The sequence below is a fragment of the Camelus bactrianus genome, chromosome 16, assembly GCF_048773025.1.
Source record: "Camelus bactrianus isolate YW-2024 breed Bactrian camel chromosome 16, ASM4877302v1, whole genome shotgun sequence".
NCBI lineage: Eukaryota > Metazoa > Chordata > Mammalia > Artiodactyla > Camelidae > Camelus > Camelus bactrianus.
Window position 1 is genome coordinate 7,012,367 of NC_133554.1, and position 18,790 is coordinate 7,031,156.

Consider the following 18,790-nt stretch of genomic DNA (forward strand, 5'->3'; position numbering starts at 1 on the left):
GGGGACCAAGTGACAGGAATAGCACAGCGTAACAGTTATGAGTCCAGACCCTGGATCCAAACTGCCCAGGTTTGAATCAGAGTCCTCTACTCACTAACTGACCTTGGGCAAGTTACTTAACCACCCAGTGACCCATTTTCTCACCTATAAAGTGGAGACACTAATTTTAAAAGAGTTGTTATAAAGATTGAGTTAATGTTTGAAAGTACTAGCACAGAGTCTGGAACATAGTAAACACAGAATAAATTTCATTAAATTATTAAAAAAAAAAAATACCTGGTGGTGTGGTTGCAGACCTTTGAAACATAACCACAAAATAAACGTGCTTCAGAATTTATAACAAATGATTCCTTAAAATTAATCACTTCCAGAAGCTATGTGCATATTTCAGAGATATTACCATTACTGAAAACATTTCTAAAACCTCTTTTGGAATAGCCTTGAAGATCCAGATAAAAAACTAAACAAAATTTCTTTTTTTGTGATCACACTTAATTTTTACTGCTTCCTAATTGGTACTATCCAGCTTTATTACTCTAATTTCATTCGAGTTATCCATTCCAAAACTCAGATTTTTTACAAATTAAAATTTGCTACCACTGCAGATATTCAAAAGACCTTCTCAGGGGCTATAAAGACAATCTGTTCATCTTGCTTCAAGTTAAAACAGGATGTGTTCACTGTGTTATTTGAAACTATGTAACTGGAGATAGTAGGCTATAGAAAGTTGGCCAATACAGAAAACTATCGTTTAAAAAAAAAGAAAAATAAAGCTTTAATGACACATCTACAAGCTTCTGCAGCTGAAATGAAGGTAGATAATTATGTACTTTCCCTACTACCCAAATCTCTCAATACCATGTCTCCTATGGACAGAGTTAGAATCTGAAAAGTATGACAACTTTTACATGGGACATTATCATACCGTGTGTGACCTTCAGAAATCCAGCAACTGACAAATCAACTCAATATAAAACAGCCTGTCCAAACTGCTAGGGTTATAAAGGAACTATTCTTTGTGTAATGATAAGAAAATCCATTTTATATGACATTGTCCTCTTGTTAGTAGTTGTACAATGGACTGCTGAGACTGGAAGAGTTTTTCTGGAACTCCCCATAGATAAGAGGTGCCTTTCTATCAAAATTCTTCTACTTCTCCCAAAAGTGATGTTTACAGAATTTTTAACTTTTCAAAGTTGATCATACAGTCTCCCTTTTGGTCCTGACTACCAAACTTCTTTTTCTACCTTATGAGTATTCAGAAACTTATGTCAGAAGTAATTTTAAGCTTTAGTAACCAAATTTATCTAAGCGAGACTTAAAATGAGAATAAAAATAAGCCAGATCTACATTTTTACTTATTGTAAGTGCTCCTCTTCCAATTTCAATTTATTTAATTTTTAAAAGCAAAAAACAGAACTTAAAAAAAAAACAGCTTCATAAGATTTAGCAACTTCTATCTGGACCAGGTCAACCTGCAACCAGGGCTAGCCAAAGGGTTTTGTTATTGTTGTTGTTGTTCCTTATAATCTCTGTTTTTAAATTATAATTTTAATAAAGAATCAGAAGATGGGGGGGAGGGTATAGCTCAAATGGCAGAGCGCATGCTTAGCGTGCATGAGGTCCTGGGTTCAATCCCCAGTACCTCCTCTAAGAAAAATAAACCTACTTACCACTCCCCTCCAAAGAAAAAAACAAGATTCAGATGAGGTATCTTAGTTCTCCTCTATTCTCAACACATGACTTAATGCTGCATTTTACCCCACCAACTTCATAATTTAGCAAAGCCATTATCCTATTTCACAAATGGATTAAGAGCAACACAATTTATCAGACAAAACAATTAGGCAGCAACCGTGAACAAGTCTTAAGAGTAGGATTTCTCTTAAAACTGAGTACCAGTTCTTGTCCTAGGTGGTCTGCTCAAAAGTATGTGAATAAATCTGCTACTAGCTTCTGGTATTTTGACAAGTCAAATTTTTCTACTTTGCTTTCTAGCTGAGAAGAGGGTAAAAATCCCCCAAAAAGAAACCAGAACTCCAAGCCGGGAGACGTAAATTCAGAACCAAGTGAAGCCACTCACCAGTTGATAACAACCCACAGTATAAATTACCTATTACCCCAACCCCACCTGGTCTCAATCTCGCCATTCGTCAAATGGCGATAACAGAAATCAGGCACAGCCACCAGGTGATGAGATTCAAAGGAGATAGCAAGAGTGCCCTGAAACGCGTAAAGGCGCCACAGAAATGGAATGTAATTATCAGTAGTGAAAGAACCCTCACTTTCCTGGCAAAACTTAAATGGTTACTTCGTTGCTTACCAGTTTAAAAAAAAAAAAAAAAAAGGTGAGCGCAAGCAACCCGAACGTTTGGTAGCACTTTTCTGAACTCCAAGAAGGGTGATCAGCAGTTACGGGCGGGCAATCACGGGAATGCCATCTGAGCCCAAGGTGGGCTGCTTCCGCTCTCGACCCCCGCAGGAGAGAAGCGATGAGAGTTCAAAATTCAACCTGGCTCCGAACCACCCTCCCAGCAGAAGGAATGGGGGAGGAGGCGGTGGAGGGAGAGGGCTGGGCACGCCGCTGCCACCTCCAACGCGGAGCACTCCTTGCGCCACTAGCGCCCGGGCCCACGGTGCCACGTCCCGGCCTCCGTCCCCGCCATCCCTCACCCCACCCCCGGACGCAGGGACATCCTCCAGAGGCCGCAGGGCTCGCACCCTTCCAAGCGCCTCTGGTGGGCCCCACCTCGGACCAGGAAGGCAGGGGGCAGTTAGAGCGGTTGGAACAGTTGCCCCCGGACTGGCCGCCCCAGCACCCGGGCCCTGTCCGGCCCGGCGGGGCCTCGGACACAGCCCCAAGGCCCGGCCAGCTCCCTGGGGACAGGCCTCGGCGCCGCCCGCCCGTCCCGGAGCCTTCGGGAGCGGCCCGGCACCGCAGGCTCACCTCCAATGTGTCAAAAGCGCATGTTCGCCGCCGCTCGACCGACGTCTCCGCTCCGCTGGCCTGGCCAGGCCCGCCCAGCCGCTCAGCTCCGCTCCAGTCCGCAGCCCTGAGCTCCACTCCGCGCACCTCCGCGCGCGGCTCCTCCCCGACACGTCAGGGGCTGCCAGGGAGTCCGAGGCCATTCTCTGACGCACGTGGGCGGGGTTCGGAGCATGCGCGCGAGCGTGCGGGTGGCCGGGGCGTGGCTGCGGCGAGGGTGGCGTCACAGGGGGCGGGGCCGGGCAGGGCCTGGCGCGCTGACGTCAAGCAGGCTGCGGCTTTCTGCGCAGGCGCTTGGGCCCCCGCAACTTGCTGTTTGCGACCTTTGCGGTTCCTCAAAGAGGCTCAGCGTTCAGGAAAGTGGCGTCATCGTGAGTGAGGACCTGCCTGCCAGTTTTCAGCCACTAAGTCCTGAAATTGTCTGTTTCAGTGTACCCGTTTATAAGAAGAACCTCGGCTCAGTTTTCACCTCCGAGTCCACTCCGACCACCCAATAGACTACCGGGCGTATTTTAGCCCCCTCATCACTCTCATAAAGCCGTGTTGTCTTTACAGCACCTCCACTAGCTGAAATTTTATACTCCCTGTCTTCTTCCAGTAAAATGTAAGTTCCATGAGAGCCAGAGCCTCATTCCTTTCTTATTCCAGCAGATAGCTGGTCCCAGGAAAAGTGAGCACTCAGATATTTGATGAATTAATGAATGGATTCATTGAGGGCACCAAGGGATTATAAATATATCCCTTTCTATATTTTATATATCTAAATGTCTATTTATTTATATATCTAAACATCTTTATATATCTAAACGTGTATGTGTTTTCACCCCCCTGGGGCTCCCAACTAACGGAATCCATTGCATACATACATATTCCCCACCAGGAGACTTGGAGAAGGAAGAGGGCTTAGAGGGGGCAGGGGGCGGCGGCTAAAAAGGGGAGAAATGAGAATGGACAACTGCCTAGGAAGTGGAAACTTGAAGAAATAAAGCTGTTTTTAAAACAATTTTAGGAACTTTTGCTGTGTAATGTACAGTGTAGTTCTCTGATGTCAGTGCTCTTGGGATTGGGTTTGGGAGGTTTGGGGATACAGTAATGATGTGTAAGACAGGCCTCAAGGTGAGCCTGGGAGGTCCAGTTATATTTTTGAGGGCATGGACATAAACAGGAACAATGCAAAATGGATTCTAAGAGATGTCAAAATCAATGAAAGTCAGAGAAGTGATTAATAGGGTTGTGGAAAGGATGGCACCTTGAGCTAGACTTTGAAGGATATCAGATTGAAAAGATCTTGAGAATAATGAGTAGTTTGCCTTTGTTGCACCATTTGTATGTACTGGCAATTGTGCTAAATGTTTGTTTTGCATAATTTAATTCTCACAATAACCCCATGAGATAGGTACTGTTATTATTCCCACTTTAGCAATGAGGAAACCAAGACTCAGCAAGATAAAGTTGCCCAAGGTCACCCAAGTGGAAAAAAGAGGCCTCAAGGTTCAAACCCACCTAGTCTGGACTGTCTCACTCCAGAAACCACACTGTTAACCACTGCTGTAGGGCCACTCGGGGGGGACCATTTATTGAGCTAGAGCATCGTGCTAAGACCTTTATGTACACATTTCCTCCCTCGATCCTCACAAGTAGCTGGTGAGACTGGAATTATTACCTTCACTTTATATATATTGGAAAACTGAGGCCCAGGAGAGCTAGGGTTTAAACGCAAGCAAGTCCAAGCCCAGTGACCTGGGACATCGTGGAAGCTCTTTCAGGCTCTGGGCCTCTGTTTTCCTGGCTGAAGCTGTGCTCTGGTCGATGAGATCACAGGAAGAGAGGTGATTAAGCAGGGAGGCCTTCCTGTGGACCTAGTGCCAAGACAAAACAGTCCCACCCTAAGAGATAAAAATAAAAGCTGCAACTTTGTCCCTGCTTCTTGGCTAAAGTCCTGGGAAACACACTGAGTCACCTAATGGCAGGCCAGGCCCAGCAGAAAACGTTGGTGTCGTGTTCCAGGCCACCACCCCTCCCACCCAGCCTGGATCCAGAGCCAGTGTTTGTCAGGACTGGTGCCGGTCCTATATTAATCAATGGGCTTTGTCTGGCAGGGCTCTCAGGCATATCAAAGCCCTGGACTGATCTTCCTCTGTGCTGAGTTCTCTCCCAAGTAACAGGAACCTTTGCCCCACTCCCTGCTTCCAATATTCCCACCCAGGGAAAATAAAGTGGAGATGAAAGCTGAAGGCAGCCTTTCAAGGCAACAGAAGTTATAATCTAGCTTTGTGAAGGCAGAAAGGTGAGTGAGGGTTGCCCCACCCTCTGCCCTCATAGACCAGTAGGAGGGGGTTTGCTGAGGTATGGGTCCCAGTACAAGGTCTTTCTTGGATAGAGCCATGGTGGTCAATGACAGTCCCTAAGAGTATCATATCTTCTCTGCCACAAACTCTCCAGGAAAGAGAGGCTGAGTTTCACTGCTGGGTGGAGAGGGGTTGACCAGCCGCCTTAGGGCACACCTGGACACTAATGCACACTCCAGCTCATGAAAATGCTGGACTCCAGCCACATCACACACTCACAAAAGGTGATGCATTGCACGCAGGCCTGCAGTGAAAACTTTGAGATGGGGCATGACTGTATTGAATCAGGGGAGCAGACACCACACGATCGAAGGATTTTTTCAGTCTAATGTCTCCATATTTCTTTGGCCAGCATTTTCTGCAAAGCTTTAGGGGCACAGATCAGGCTGGGCAAGGGACTCCTGGTGTCCGGTTCATTACTAATGGCCTGCTGGGTACGTCCACCAGGTGTGCTACCACCATCTCCACCTCTTTGTGTGTGAACCCCAAACAGATCCTCCATTTGCCCCAGCTGAAATTTCCAAGAACATTTTTACGTTCCTGTCAATGGTGTCATCACTCTCCTAGTCACTAAGGCAAGAAGGCCTCATCAACTCACCCTTAACTGTCCCCTGCCCCAGCTTTCATTTCACTCACATGGTCACCAAACCCAAAAGACTTTCGCTTCATAAACTCTCAAATAAATACATTTCCCAGTATTCTGCCCCTGAATCTCCCTAGTCCAGAGTCTCTCTTCCCAAACTTCTCTCCCTTAAATTTCTTGTTCCAGCCCCACAGTCTATACAGCCATCAGAGCACTCTTTCTAAGATCCCACTGTGTACAGAGCATCACTGGCTCCAAAACTTGTTTTGGCAACCTACTGCTTTTGTGATAAAGTGCAAACTACAAAGTCTGGCATTCAAGGCCCTCCCAAAGCAACTCCAACCCACTTCTCCAGTCTATTTCCTGCAGTTTACCTAGCTGGGGTCTAATTAGACCCTCCACTGTCTCCCCCTAGATGGACAGTTCCCTTCCTCTCTGGGCCTTTTCTTGACTCCCATTGCCCTGTGCACTACAGCTGCTCTCTAGGCTGGCCAGTCTGCCTTCCTCTTTGCCTTGTAAAAATCTTGCTCATTGTTACCTCCTCCAGGAAGCCTTCCCTGATATCTAAAGCTCCAAAGTAAGTGCTCCTGCCTCTCAGCTCAAGTAGAGCCCTGCATAGTTCACAGGAGACTTACTGAACATGGCCTTTTAGTCACAGAGGTGTCTGACCACCCCCAAGGAACCAAAGTTCACTGAGCGCAGGAACAGTGTTAATTGTCCTAATATCCCCCAGCAACAGGCACTTAGCAAACTCATTTAATATGCTTCAGTGAAAGAAAGAGAATGAATCCATGGTTTGGTGGCTGTAATTCCAAATGCAAGACTGACAGCACTTTCTGGAAAATGCCTCACATTCTGAGAAGAATTACCGTATAAAGAGAAGAGTTTCACTAGCATGAAAGGCCAAACTTAGGTGATGCCAGATTACAAAGGAACTGAGATTTGGGGCATGGGTAATTATGACTTTTCTTTGGCCTAAATATGTATAAACTCAGTCTATGGCACCTACAATCCCCAAAGCAACATCATTTGCTTTTGTGATAAATAAATAAATTAATAATAATAGGAGTTTTAGGGGGGAGGGTATAGCTCAAGTGGTAGAGTGCATGCTTAGCATGCATGAAGTCCTGGGTTCAAGCTCCAGGACCTCCATTACAGAAAACAATAATAATTAAATAAACCTAATTACCTCCCCCCCTCCAAACAATAAGAATAAAATAAATGTTGAGAAAAATAATAAAATTGTTTTAAAATAATAATAATAATAGGAGTTTTTTCTAATTCTTTTTTTTTTCTTTTTGGTTTCTCTATTTTTTTTTCTTTTTCAAATGGAGGTACTGGGAATCGAACCAAGTACCCCATGCATGCTCAGCATGTGCCCTACCAACTGAGCTATACCCCCACCCCCAATAGGATTTTTTTAATAAAAAAACAAATTATACACTTGGACCTGGAGGTGAGAAGTGGTTTGACAGAGGAAAGTCATTCATTCATCAGCTGTGGGTTGAGTGCTTGCTCTTTTCTAGGCTTTGTTCTAGGCCTTGGGGCTTCGACTATATAACTATAAAACGCACCCCCCCACCCCTCACCCCCAGAGCTCATACTCTAATCGGGAAAGACAGTAAGCAAAGAGGCAAATTTATTTCTGTCAGGTCATGACAAATGCTATAAAGAAACGTAGCCATGGTGGGGAGGGTGTAGCTCAAGTGGTAGAGCACATGCCTAGCATGCACAAGGTCCTGGGTTCAATCCCCAGAACCTCCTCTAAAGAAAAAGAAACAGCCAAGGTAAGAGGATAAGGTGTGGCAGGGGCTGCTCCCTGGGGGGATAATGTTCATAATCTTCTCCATAATTGTCAAGGCCCTTAAAATAACTATATCAAATGCAGATGCAATTAAGAGCATAAAAACTGGATGCCTTAAATAAAGATGTTTATCTTCCCAGTCATACCCATCATAGTGCCTGCCATGGTTGGAGGAATGAGTTCACTAGGTGGTCGATTTCCCCTTCCAAGATAAGGAGTGATAATCAGTTCATGTTTGATTTCAATGCCCACGTTTGGTGGTTTCCTAACCTTTGACCCCTTTGGAAAAGAAAGTTCCATCTGTTGTCTTTACTGCTGTGTTTATTGCATCCTCAGTAGCTTCCTGAGCAAACAGTGCTTACCAAGTACCCAAAGCAACTCAGGCTCTCAAACCTCAGCTCTTCCATCAGAAGTTGTCCCCTAAATTTCAAACTCCAGTCAGCTGGAAGTCACCAAAAAGGCAGGAATTGGGTGATAAATTTGCTGTGAGGGGTTTCAGGCTCCAGACCTCCTTGCTTCCTCCCCTGTCCATAGTGTCTGTCTGAAAATGCAACCTGCTTCTGGCCCTCACAGGGTACTGTACCCTCTGAAGACTTCTGGCTGTAGCTCGCTGAAAAGTGGCCCTCGCAGGTGAGAAACATGAGGACGATTGAGGTTGAGTTTGCAACAGTCCTACCTGTCAGAGTCCTGCCCTGGTTACTGGTACCTGGAAGGAAAGGGCCCTCATCCTTATCTGGGGCTGGGTTGGGGGCCAGTGAAGTGAGGTTGCAAGAGTCTCCTTCCCCTTCTGATGGAACCTGATACCCTGCCGTGCCCCCAGGAATCTCTTGTCGCTGCCCCACTTCTTCCCCAGTCGCCTACCTGAACTGTGAACTTCCTCCCGTTCTGGAACTATCTGCAGCCTCCTGGTCTTCCTGGCTTCAGAGCCTCCACTCCCCCAAGCTTCGATCTTCACTGTCAGCCATGGCCCCCACCCCAGCCCCTTCTTGGTCACTACCCACACCCCACCCAAGAATGGCAGCTGCCTCCACAGAAAAGGATAGCACAACACTGTTAATTGCTAATTTGGTTAACACCTGGTAACCCCCAGGGCTGTTGACATCACACCTACGTAAACACTGTGACTATCCCCAGACAAAAGCAGTATCTTCTCATATACCTTTGCACAGACAGGTGGCACCAGTTTTGCCTACTCCCAAGCCATTCTTGTGAAATGACAGGGCTTCAAAGAAATGGAGTGTTTCTTACCAACCTGAGCTGATTGCCATCAGGCAATTTCAGCCAATCCCACTACCACTAAGCCAATGAGTCAAGGTTATCAGGAATGAAAGATGGTGAATTCAACCGTTTGACAAATGTAATTGTGTGCCGGGCACTGTTCTAGGCCCCAGGGATAGAGCAGTGAACACATCAGGCTTACAGAGAAGAAGGGAAAGAATGGAGATTAATTACCTGCCCCCTCCAAAAAAATTCTTTTTAAATAATATGTATAATATGATCCCACTTTTGTAAAATAGAAATAATACACATGTATCTGTATATATATGTGTATGTATGTGTGTGTGTGTGTATATTCTAGAGAAAGTCTGGAAAGATAGACACCAAAATATTAACAGTGGTCATGTCTGGGAGGTGATATCATAGGTAATTCTCTCTCTCATCTGTTCCTTTTTTGTTTCTTTTCTGTATTTTTTAACCGAAAATGGTTAACTGTATAATTTTTTTTAAGTTTTAAAAAAATAACTATATAGCACAGGAAACTATATTCAATTTCTTATAATAAGCTATAATGGAAAAAACTGAAAATATATATGTATATGTATAACTGAATCACTTTGCTGTACACCTGAAACTAACGTTGTAAATGAACTACACTTCAATAAAAAAAAAATTTTTTTTTTAAAGAATGCATCCAAACTTAACAAAGCACGACCATGTCCTCAAAATTCTTTCCAGTTTTCCTAAGTCTGTGGCTTTAGGACCATTTTGAAATCCAGCCTTTCAGCCAAGTCATTCCAGCAGACACAAAAGCTTCAGTAGGAAGGTTCCCAAGTTGGTAGCATAGCTCATAAGAACGAAGTCCTCCTGCTGTGACTCCCTCGTTACCCCAGTCTGGTGTTATTCTCTCCTGTAAACATGTGTGTGCTGGTTTCACTGACGTCAGTTTTCCACCCTACCATCTTTTCGACATCGTATCTTCTACACACCCACTAGCTGACAATGGTATTTGGGACTTTGATGCGATGTCAACTATAGCTAATCTGGAATGTAAGGATTGCTTCTCGGGGGAGGAGGCACTTGTCTGGTGACCATTGTCTAAATAAGGGAAACAACATGCTGACCATTTATAATTATAACCTAACATGGTAAAATGACAGTCCATGCAATCTCTGAGGAAATTTCACACTAGTTTTCATCTATTCCCGCAATACAACACAGGCCTTGACGTCCACTTTGACAGTTACAGCAAGGGGGTCCTGTGGCCTTTACGTGAAAAGTATTTTCTGCTTACAATCAGGAGACTGGGCTCAGGAGCCCAGGAGCATGCATTCCACAGAGACCAATTTTGATTCGTAAATACTGAAATGCAGAAATAAGACATCCCACGTTTGCTGTTAGTCACCGGAGAAAGTTCCCTTCTATGAAAAGAAAACAAGCACTCCTTTGGAGGGGTGCAGGCCAGGCCGAAGAGAAGATGTGAATGGACGTGCTGGGGGCAGGACACGCAGGGAGCCCTTTCTTCCAGCATGTTGCTGTTTCAACAAATTTCTAAAGTCGCCTGTTCTCAGGATGGTCATTAAAACCCTGACAAAAAGATATTAGAGGAAACAATGTGAAAGCAAGAGGCCCAGACACCCAGCGAAGGCAATCAAAGGGGGGCAAGACCCAACCTCCACCCCAAGCTGAAGGTGCAGGCCCCACCCCTTCTCCGGGCTCCCCACCCTGGTGTGAGAACCCGGCCACGCCCCTGCTGGCTGCTGTTCCCTCCCACCACCTTAGGAATTCAGGTATCTGTTCTCTGCCAAGTCAGCCCCATCACAGGTGATTTTGCATGACTTCCCTTTGCTGAGCCTCAGTTTCTTCATCTGCAAAATGTACAGGTTGGACCAGATGATACTGTTGACAGCTTCTGTGAGTCAGGACCCACCCTGTCATCCAGGTGCCAAGCACCCTCCTGGGGGTGCTCAGACCCTGCTTCTCCTTGGCCAGTTTCCCAATGTGACAGGGTCAGCCCTGTCCCAGATAAGTGGGGGCAGGTGACAAGGATGATCTTGCTCCCGCCAGTGTTCCTTTGCTATGCCCCAGGGAACCGCAGAGCTTGCAGAAGGAAGCACCCCCACTGGGACACGGGGCATACTAGAGGGCAAGGCTCAATCACTCCACTCTACAGGGAAGTGGGAAGGGGAGGGTACTTCAAAGGCTGAATAGCAAATGAAGAAACCCCAGCTTCCTTCCCCTGAGGGCCTCCCAGAATGCTAACAGTCTGTACCCTCTAGGCAGGAGATCGGAGAGTTTTTCTTGACAGAATAATCTCCCCAACCCAAAACCCTTAATTTAATCACATCCGCAAAGTCCCTTTTGCCATAAAAGGTAACACACAGGTTCTGGGGATTAAGACCTGGACATCTTTGGGGCGCTTTAATTTTGCCTCCACACCTGATGTTCCAGTTTTACTACCTTCACAACATTTGCCATTTCTGCATAATCATCTTTGAATTTTTCTTTGAATTAGCTCACTTTCCAAAAAATGAACTTAAATCCTACATTTGCCTCATCCTAAACAATCATATCTACAAAATCATAGAATTGATTGTATCATATTTTCCCTAATTCATAAATTAAATTCGTGACCATTAAGATGTCAAATGTTTCATCCCTGTACCGCATAACATCACTTGGCGCACCACCAGTAGCACACAGACTGTCCTTCGGGGGAACCAGAATAGAATCCAGCCTTCTGATTGTACAGAATAGGGTAATTTGTCCAAGAATGCACAGCAGCAAAGAGCAAGACGGCAGCCCCACCCCCGACGTCTTCCCCGACTCTGTGTTCATCAATCGCAGCTTGAAAGGACGTCAGCTTTTCCTTGACAGCGTCCCTGCGTGGGTGATTCATATCATTTAGGGCTCAGTTCCCCTTCTGCGACACTCACAGATATTTTATGTTCCGAAAGTAGGGTTTCCTATTGCTTCTGTCTGCCAACAGTCACACATCCTACTTATCCGTGTTAAGCAGTTGGCGTTTATTTGACCCACATGTGGACAGCAGCCAGGTCCTGGGGAAGAACGCACTGCAAAGGGAGGTCTGTGGCCAGTGGTGACTTTGCACTGTGCCCCTTGGCATGTGTCCCAGCTGCAGACTGAACTTGGACACTGCTTTTGAGAAGACAGAGTTTCCACACACAGCGTGTGGGATGATAGAATTGCCCTCCTCTTCCATAACAATGAGCTTGCCATAAAAATAGCTTTCATTTATTGGCTACTTCATCTGGGACAGGCTCTGTGACTAGTGCCTTACACACATCCATTTACAACAACCCTATGAAGTAGCTATTAATGTTCCCAATTTACAGCTGAGAACACCATGTCTCAGAGAGGTTAAGCAACTTGTCCAGGATCACACAGCTCACGTGACAAAGTCTGTGTTCACAGAACCTCAGAAGACACAAGAGAACTTAGAAATCCACCCAAGACAAGGAATGACAATGAAGAGACCAGAGAGGCTGAGCATCCTGCCCAAGGACACGCAATTAGTGGCAGACTCGGAGACCGCATTCAGGTCTTCAATTCTCAGACCAGTTGGTTCTTTCAGGTTTTCTATCTTTTAAGCTCTTCTTTTTTGGATGGCTTTTTCAGATGCCTGCCTGCCTGATCAGCTGCTTTTTTTTCTCATCGTTGCATATATCTCTCCTCCCCGGTGCTTTTGCCCATCATTTTCTCTCTGATTGAAAGCCGCGGAGGAATCTAATGAAGATCCCGGAGTGATCCTTCCCCATCTCTGCCTCTGACTTAACAGGAAAAAAAGGAAGTGCTAGAAAATCTCCCTGAGTCTATATTCATTAATTTGGAATTAGTAATTATTTAACCAGAAAAGGATTAATGTTTACCTTCATCCTTCCCACCTCCCCTCCAAAAGAGACTGCTAAGCAGATACGCAGTGGAAAACAAGGTTAGCCGAGGCATGATCAAAAGAGGAAATTGTTCATGCAAATTTTAACCCAATAAGAACCTAGGTGTCCATCAAAGGGGATTGACTAAATAAATGATCGTATATCCACACAATGGAATACCATGGAGCCAGGAATGATAATGTCATAGAACAATGTGTAATAAAATGAGAACAAATGATGGTTAGTAAGTCAAAAACATGAATACAAAATCAAATGACCCTGCTTTCATTTTTATAAGGGCATACCAACCGGGGGCAAGGGAGACGACTGGAAGGATGTATTTATAACTGGTGGCTCTCTCTGGGTGGTTTATATTTTCTTTTTTGTGTTTATCTGTATTTTCCAAATTTTCTACAGTGAACACAGATTACTTTTATAATCTGAAGGAGAAAAAAATTCATTTTGACATAATCATTAAGAACTGCATTCTCTGAATGAAGTCTTTGAGATTACATATACAGAAGCATAAGGGACCAATCATAAGCCTCTTTACTGAGCTGGCTGTATGTGAGCAATTTAACAATTATCACATGCTGGTAGAAAGGTGAGCAATGGACATAAATAAGTGGTTCTCAGGAGAAATACAAATGACCAATAAACACATGAAAAGATCCTCAATCATTTCATTAATAACTTTTTTTTCTTGTGGTTTTCTTATTTCATTAACAACTTTTAAAATGTAAATTAAAATGACAATATTGCTTTTTTTTTTGCCTATTGGACTAGCAGAGTTTAAAACAAATGATAATGCCCAGCACTGGTAATAGTGTGAGGAAGCCGACACCCTCAGACAAGGCTGGTCCGAGTGAAAATGCTGTAACCGTCATAGTTACCATGATGGATTGAACACAAGTATCTCCACTGCCTCCTGAAACACCACGAAAAAGACAGGACAGAAATTAGGAAAGGGAGAAACCCACAAGGACAGAGTGCGGAAGAGGAGACAACAGCGGACAAGAGAGGTCAACAGAATCTTAGAAGATGGAAAGCAGATGGGTAAGTGCAGCTGACAGACTAGATCAGAGAAGGCTGGAAATTAAATGCCAACCAGAAGCAGGTAGTGTCTGCCTCTGAACCACAGAAGGTGGAGTGCCAGCTGTGTCAGAAGGCAGGGTGGGGCGGGGCCAAAAACAGGAAGGGCTGTCGAAAGCACAGCGTGTTTACAAAGCACTTAGAGACAGACTTCACAGCCCAGGCAATTGACCTCTCTCCCAGCCCAGCAGGAGTTGTCTTATTCTCGGGAGAAATGAACCTAGAAAAGCTCCAAACCTTGGGACACTGGGCATATAAGAGGGTGAGGCTGTCACTACCCTACACAGGGAAGTGGGACAGAGGGAGGGGGACTCTTCCAAGTCTGCATATCAAATGAGGAGACCCCAGCTTCCTTCCCCAACTGACCTCCAAGAATGCTGGCAGCCTGGCTTGTACCCTCTAGGCAGATCAGAGTTTTTCTCAACAGAATCACATGGCCTGGTCTGGCCACTTGATTGTTTAGAGGGGCCCAACAGCCAACAAGCCCCCAAATCCCCCAAACATACACATACACACACACACACACACACACACACACACACACACACACACGGCCTTCCAGCTTCTAATCCTTGGTCATAAAAATGAACATTCAACTAGGAACCACTATACTTTTGCAAAAGTCTCCAATGTGAAAGATAGAACAAAATAACATAAAAGAAATTCAGGAGTAGTAAATACAATGCAGGAAGCAGAAGGTAAGCTGGAAAAACAAAAAACCTTAATAAATATCTTCAGAGAAAAAATGTATTATATCCATGAAACAAGAACATGGAGCTATAAAAGGAGTGAGAACAAATACCTTTTTTTTTTCCCTCACTGAAGGTTGACGTAGAAATAGCTGTAGTATGACCATAAAATTGAGAAACAATCTCAAAAAGAACAAAACACAGATTTCCCAAATGGGAGATTAAAAGCAAGAAAATGAGAAGATAAACCCCAATGTCCAACATCCAAATGAGAAGAGTACCAGAAAGAAAAGAGAGAAAATAAAGAGGAGGAAATTATTTTTAAGGGAATAGCAATTCCAGAAATTTTCCCAGAATTGAATAACATGCATGCCAAGATTGAGAGGTCTCCTGAGCATACAGTACCTTGAATCAAAAAACACCCACACACACCAGTGTTCATAGTAGCACTATATACAATAGCCAAGCCATGGAAGCAACCTAAATGTCCATCGACAGATGGCTGGGTAAAGAAGTTGTGGTATATTTATACAGTGGAATACTACTCAGCCATAAAAAAGAATAAAATAATGCCATTTGCAGCAACATGGATGGACCTAGAGATCATCATTCTAAGTGAGGTAAGTCAGAAAGAGAAACAAAAATACCGTATGATATTACTTACATGTGGAATCTAAGAAAAAAAAAAGGACACTATGAACTCATTTACAAAACAGAGCAGACTCACAGACATAGTAAACACTCTTATAGTTATTGGGGAAAGAGGGTGCAAAGGGATAAATTTGGGAGTTTGAGATTTACAAATGTTAGCCACTATATATAAAAATAGATTTTAAAAACAAATTTCCTCTGTATAACACAGGGAACTATGTTCACTATCTTGTAACAACCTTTTATAAAAATATATGAAAGTGAATCTATGTATGAATATGAATGACTGGGACATGTGCTGTCCAGCAGAAACTGACACATTGTAATTGACTGTACTTCAATTAGAAAATAATTAAAATGAAAACTTTTTTAATTTAAAAAGGAGGGAAATAATGAACTGCATAGCTCAGAGAACAACGCTCACACAGTCCTAGCATAACATACTTACATAACATTGATTTAACCTAATGTGTGATCAACCACATCAGGAAGATGGGGGAGCAAAAACGTGGCTCTGGTGATATACCAGTGCTATACTCTTACCTTTCATAATAAGAAGTCAATAGATAATAACTAAAATAGAAAAAATCCATACAGGCACTTTATTTGGAAATAGAAACAATGAAAATAATTGAAAATATTTCTGTCTGGAAGGGAGCACTTGGAAGTGGGGAGATGGGATAGAGAATTGCTATTTTTCATTGTAAGCTTTGTGTTGCTTTCATAAAAGTGGATATGAAAATTTTTTTTAATGGTATGACATTTATTAGAAGAATCTGGACAAAAGAATTAAAACTGTGAATATATGTGTAACCTTTCACCCAGCAATCAACTTGTAAGAATGTATCTTAAGGAAAGGACTAGTATGCAAAGATGTATTTCAATGATGTTTATTGCATCATTATTTATTATTATGCCAATAAATTGGAAATAACCTAAACACCCACTGGTAGGAGACTGGTTTAATAAGTTTTGGTGTATCCACACACTGGGATACTACACTGCCATTAAGAAGGACAGGGTAGATATTTATAGGTTAACATGAGATGATACTCAAGTGGTATTATTACATGAAAAAAGGATACAGGACAGTAAGTAGAATTTGACATACGATACATATTGTTTCAAAGGCCTAGAGGTCTAGTTAATTTCCAGAATATTCAAGAACTCCTACAACTCAACAACAACAAAAATACCAAACAATTCTATTTAAAAATGGGCAAAGGATATGAATAGATATTTCTCCAAAGAAGTATACAGATGGCCAATAAGCACGTGAAAAGATGCTCTACTTCACTAATCATTAGGGAAATGCAAATCAAAAGTACAATGAGCTATGACTGCGCATCGATTAAGAAAATAACAAAGTGTAGGTGAGAAATTGGAACCCTCATGCACTGCTGCTAGGGATGCAAAATGATGCAGCCACTGTGGAAAACGGTATGAAGGTTCCTCAAGAAATTAAAAATAGAATTACCATATGACCCAGCAAATCCACTTGTGAGCATATACTCAAAAGAATTAAAAGCAAGGACCCAAACAGATATTTGTACATTCACATTCATAAAACCACTATTCACAATAACCAAAAGGTGGAAGCAATGTCTCCCTTGACAGATGATGGATAAACAAAATGTGGCGGATACAGACAATGCAATGTTATTCAGCCTGAAAAAGGAAAGAAATTGACATGTGCTACAACCTGGATGAACTCTGAGGACATTAGGCTACGTGAAATAAGGACAAATACTGCATGATTCCACTTACACGAGGTACCTAGAGTGGCCAAATTCACATTGTCAGAGAGTAGAGGGGTGGTTGCCAGGGGCTGGGGTGGGGAGATTGTGGAGTTACTGTTTAACGGTACAAAGTTTCCATTTGAGAAGAAAAATTCTGGAGAGGGATGGTGGTGATGGTTGCAGAACAGTGTGAAAGTACTTAATGCCACTGAACTTTAAGCTTAAAAGTGGTAATTTTTATTTTATGTACATTTTACCACAGTAAAACAAATGTAATTTTTTTTATGTCTAGAAATCTATACACCAAGTGTCAATAGTAATCTTTGGGGCTGGGATTATATAAAAATTTTCACTTTCTCTATATTCTTGGGATTTTCACCAAGCATCATCAGGGGAAAAAAATATGTCCAGTTTCACTTAGAAAATGAAATAAAAGTAACCTCAAACCCTGAGAATACCATCTTACAGTTTATAAAACACTTCCACAATCATTGCCCTGCATAAGCATCACAAACTTCCCACAAAATAGACACTTTGCCAGTCTGTATACCAGAAAACAGGTTCAGAGTGAAATGACTCGCCCAGAAAGCCAAGGAGCCAGGACTTCATCACAAGACCCAGCTTGGTCAGTGAGCTCAGCGCGGTTTCAAGCACCACACCAGCTGTGTCTCCGTCAGCCCCAGATAAATCTGTCTGAACCCAAGGCTCTCTCTCTGCAACCCAGAAAAGTGCTACCTGGGCAGCTCAAGAAATACAAAAACAAACCAAGGTGAAGGGATTTTAGGGGGATGGGGACAGATGACGTGGTTTCAGGAAGCCACCAAAGCCAAGTTCACAAACTAACCTCAGAGTTTGACAGTCCCCCACCACACGGACGGAGAGGGTCATCAGACCACCAGGAGCCCCCTATTCTGGTGTGTTGCCAGCCGGCCCTAACCTGGCCCAGCCCTTGTCCAAGCTGACCCCCTGCTCCCCCACTGTCCCAATGTACCTGGTCCTGTGTCCCAGGCCTTGCGGATCAGATCAACAGCAGCACTCGGGGGCCAGAGCCGAAGCAGCTGAAACCGAGCAGAAGTCAACAGGAAGTGTGAGAATCACCTTCTGACAAAAGAGACGCAAGGACAGGAAGTGGGTTCGAGCCAGGAAGGCTGGGGCTGGCCTTCTAGAAGTGAGGCAACCCTGTCAGCCTCATCGCTCAGCTGCGGTTGAGCAAGACTTCAGGGCTGGGGAAGGGGAAAAAGAAATTCAAGCCCGGCTCTTTAGCCAGGCCTTCAAGCGTCCCTACTTCTACTGTCTGCATCGATGCCTCTGGGCCAGTGGTGGGGGGACAAGGTGAGAAGAAGAGCTTTCACACACCCGGGGCAGGAGACGCACAGAACCTGGCAGAGCACGTACGTGGCACTTCAGAGAATGAACTTAAAGTCAGGTAGCCTCCACCGACCACTTTCAGCTGTGAGACCTTCAGTGAGTTCCTTGGCATGTCTGCCTCTCATTTTCCCAGCTATGGTAAGGAGCTAACACCAGTACTGGCCTCACTGTCTAGTTTGGGCTTAATTGAGATAACATGTGTAACAGGCTTCATTTACATCCAATCAGTCCCTTTAGCGGCCCCTCCTTTCTGCCTCTCCAAATCTGACCCACTCCTTAAGTCTTGGTCAGATCAGACCACCCTGGTCTGAAGAGTCACCCCGAATACCTCTCGCCTCCACAGTGGCTGCAGGTCTCATGTGTCATTAAGTCTCACCATGTAGGAGCAGCAACATTGATAAGAATGACTCCTGAGCCCC

General features: G+C 44.0%; 1 protein-coding gene across 4 annotated transcripts in view; it reads right to left on the reverse strand.

Annotated features, from left to right (window-relative positions):
• The window catches only part of NDEL1 (nudE neurodevelopment protein 1 like 1), a 44,436-nt gene extending 26,291 nt beyond the window's left edge, over nucleotides 1-18,145 (reverse strand). For 2 of the 4 annotated variants that reach the window (XM_074342227.1, XM_074342228.1), the window contains exon 1: nucleotides 2,948-3,079. The gene's annotated coding sequence lies outside the window, so the exon portion shown is untranslated. Of the gene's footprint in view, nucleotides 1-2,947; nucleotides 3,101-17,994 lie in introns of those variants that run through there. The other 2 variants (XM_074342226.1, XM_074342229.1) reach the window with 2 other exon arrangements.
• Between the last annotated feature and the right edge of the window lie 645 nt (nucleotides 18,146-18,790).